The sequence below is a fragment of the Arachis stenosperma genome, chromosome 5 (genome assembly GCF_014773155.1).
Source record: "Arachis stenosperma cultivar V10309 chromosome 5, arast.V10309.gnm1.PFL2, whole genome shotgun sequence".
In the NCBI taxonomy this organism is placed as follows: Eukaryota; Viridiplantae; Streptophyta; class Magnoliopsida; order Fabales; family Fabaceae; genus Arachis; species Arachis stenosperma.
Window position 1 is genome coordinate 94,558,153 of NC_080381.1, and position 3,687 is coordinate 94,561,839.

General features: G+C 38.1%; 1 non-coding gene across 1 annotated transcript; it reads right to left on the reverse strand.

The window, feature by feature from the left end:
* Window positions 1-3,275: 3,275 nt before the first annotated feature.
* LOC130983651 (small nucleolar RNA R71) lies at window positions 3,276-3,383 on the reverse strand. Its single transcript, XR_009087632.1, has one exon. It is a non-coding gene; the product is annotated as a small nucleolar RNA R71 (small nucleolar RNA).
* Between the last annotated feature and the right edge of the window lie 304 nt (window positions 3,384-3,687).

Here is a 3,687-nt window from a genome sequence, read left to right on the forward strand (position 1 = left end):
GTAGCTATCTTCATTTTATGCTATCTTAGATCATTGGGAGGCTGGCCATTCGGCCATGCCTAGACCTTATGCTTATGTATTTTCAACGGTGGAGTTTCTACACACCATAGATTAAGGTGTGGAGCTCTGCTGTACCTCGAGTATTAATGCAATTACTATTGTTCTTCTATTCAATTCCGCTTGTTCTTTGTCCAAGATATCACTTGTTCTTCAACTTGATGAATGTGATGATCCGTGACACTCATCATCATTCTCACTCATGAACAAGGTGACTGACAACCATTCTTGTTCTACAAGCAATCAAAGCTCTAGTGAATATCTCTTGGATTCCTGATAACACGATGCATGGTTGATCGCCTGACAACCGAGTGCTCGCCTGACAAACGAGCCAGCCATTCCGTGAGATCAGAGTCTTCGTGGTATAGGCGAGAACTGATGGCGGCATTCAAGAGAATCCGGAAGGTCTAACCTTGTCTGTGGTATTCTGAGTAGGATTCAATGATTGAATGACTGTGACGTGCTTCAAACTCCTGAGGGCGGGGCGTTAGTGACAGACGCAAAAGAATCACTGGATTCTATTCCGGCCTGATTGAGAACCGACAGATGGATAGCCGTGCCGTGACAGGGTGCGTTGAACATTTTCAATGAGAGGATGGGAGGTAGCCACTGACAACGGTGAAACCCTTGCAAAAGCTTGCCATGGAAAGGAGTAAGAAGGATTGGATGAAGACAGTAGGAAAGCAGAGAGACGGAAGGGAAGGCATCTTCATGCGCTTGTCTGAAGTTCCTACCAATGGATTACATAAGTATCTCTATCTTTATCTTTTATGTTATTTTCGTTCATCACCATATACATTTGAGTTTGCCTGACTGAGATTTACAAGGTGACCATAGCTTGCTTCATAGCAACAATCTCCGTGGGATCGACCCTTACTCACGTAAGGTATTACTTGGACGACCCAGTGCACTTGCTGGTTAGTTGTGCGAAGTTGTGTTTATGCCATGGTATTGAGCACCAAGTCTTTGGAGCCATTACCGGGGATTATTTGAATATGGACAAAGTAGTGATCACAATTTCGTGCACCAAGTTTTTGGCGCCGTTGCCGGGGATTGTTTGTGTATGGACAACTGAAGGTTCATCTTGTTGCTTAGATTAGGTATTTTTTTTCGAAATTCTTGAAGATGAATTCTAGAGTTTCATGATGATTTGTTGAAATCTGGCTGGCTGAGAAGCCATGTCTAATTTCATTGGACCGAGGCTTCAACTTATCATCACAAGAGCTTGTTGATCTTTATCAATCTTGCTTTTGGAGCAGTGATCTGCTAAGGCTTGGCTGGCCTTTGGCCATGTCTAGTGTTTTGGACCGAAGCTTTCTTTGAATGCTTGGCTGGCTGTGAAGCCATGTCTAATTCCTGGACCGGAGTCTTAGACTAGCATTGCACTGATTCCTGGAATTCTCATTAAGAATTTTGATATCTTTTTCCACTTAATTTTCGAAAAACACAAAAAAAAAAAATTTACAAAATCATAAAACCAAAAATATTTGATGTTTCTTGCTTAAGTCTAGTGTCTCATCTTAAGTTTGGTGTCAATTGCATGCATTCATTCATGTGTCTTAAGGATCTTCAAATAATTCTTGATGATTTCTTACTCTGATCTTTGAATTCTTTTGGCTTGAGTGTTTATGTGTCTCATATAGTGTTAGTAGTATACAAACTGCTAAGTTTGGTGTCTTGTATGCATTGTTATTTGATTCTTGTTGCATTTTGATTATTAAAAATCCAAAAATATTTTTAATTTGTGTCTTTTCAAGTCAATAATACAAAGAATTGAAGATTCAGAACATGCTGCAGAGAAATTATACAGAAAAAGCTGAGCATTCAAAAATGCCCAGTGAAGAAGACAGACTGGCGTTTAAACGCCAGCCAGGGTACCTGGTTGGGCGTTTAACGCCCAAAGAGGTAGCATTTTGGGCGTTAAACGCCAGAATGTATACCATTCTGGGCGTTTAACGCCAGGATGGTGCTAAGGGGAAGATTTTGTTTTCAAATCAATTTTTTTTCAAGTTTTCAAAGTTTTTCAAAATCAAATCTTTTTCAAATCATATATTTTCAATCAAATGTTTTCAAAATCAATTTCTTTCCTTTTTCAAAAATACTTACTAACAATTAATGATTTGATTGAACATCTCAAATTTGTTGCCTTTTCTGTTGAGAAAGGTTTAATGTTTGAATCATATCTTTTCTTGTTAGGCAAGTTACTAATTTTCAAAATCAAATCTTTTAAAATTGTTTTCAAAACATATCTTTTTAAAATTGTTTTCAAATCATATCTTCTCAATCACATTTTTTAGAACCAATCATATCTTCTCAACCACATCTTCTTCAAAATAGTTTTTAATCAAATCTTTTTAATTTCTAATTTCAAAATCTTTTTTCAAAAATCACTTGATTTTTTTTTTCCACTTTCAATTTTCGAAAATTATCAATCAATTTTTCAAAATGTTTTTAAAATCTTTTTAATTGAATTTTCGAAAATTCTCTTCCCTCCTTCCCACATCCTTCTATTTATGGAGTACTACTCATTCTTAATGCACAATTCGAACTCTATCTAATCAAGTTCGAATTCTTCTACCTTCTTTTCTTCTATTTTTCTTTTCCTCTGACACCTCAAGGAATCTCTATACTGTGACATAGAGGATTCCACATTTTCTTTTTCTCTTCTCTTTCATATGAGCAGGAGCAGAGACAAAGGCATTCTTGTTGAAGCTGACCCTGAACCTGAAAGGACCTTGAAGAGAAAGTTAAGAGAAGCTAAAGCACAACTCTCTTTAGGGGACCTGACCGAATTCTTCAAAGAAGAAGAACACATGGCAGCCGAAAACAACAACAATGCAAACAATGCAAGGAAGGTGCTGGGTGACTTTACTGCACCTACTCCCGACTTCTATGGGAGAAGCATCTCTATCCCTGCCATTGGTGCAAACAACTTTGAGCTTAAGCCTCAATTAGTTTCTCTAATGCAACAGAATTGCAAATTCCATGGACTTCCAATGGAAGATCCTCATCAGTTTTTAGCTGAGTTCTTGCAAATCTGTGACACAGTCAAGACTAATGGGGTTGACCCTGAGGTCTACAGACTGATGCTATTCCCTTTTGCTATAAGAGACAGAGCTAGAATATGGTTGGACTCACAACCTAAAGATAGTCTGGACTCTTGGGAAAAGCTAGTCAATGCCTTCTTGGAAAAGTTCTTTCCACCTAAAAAATGGAGTAAGCTTAGAGTGGAAGTCCAAACCTTCAGACAGAAGGATGGAGAATCCCTCTATGAAGCTTGGGAAAGATACAAACAATTAATCAGAAAATGTCCCTCAGACATGCTTTCTGAATGGAGCATCATAGGTATTTTCTATGATGGTCTCTCTGAACTATCCAAGATGTCTTTGGATAGCTCTGCTGGAGGATCTCTTCATCTGAAGAAGACGCCTACAGAGGCTCAGGAACTAATTGAAATGGTTGCAAATAACCAATTCATGTACACTTCTGAAAGAAATCCTGTAAACAATGGGACTAGTCAGAAGAAAGGAGTTCTTGAGATTGATGCTCTGAATGCCATACTGGCTCAGAATAAGATATTAACTCAACAAGTCAATTTGATTTCTCAAAGTCTGTCTGGAATGCAAAATG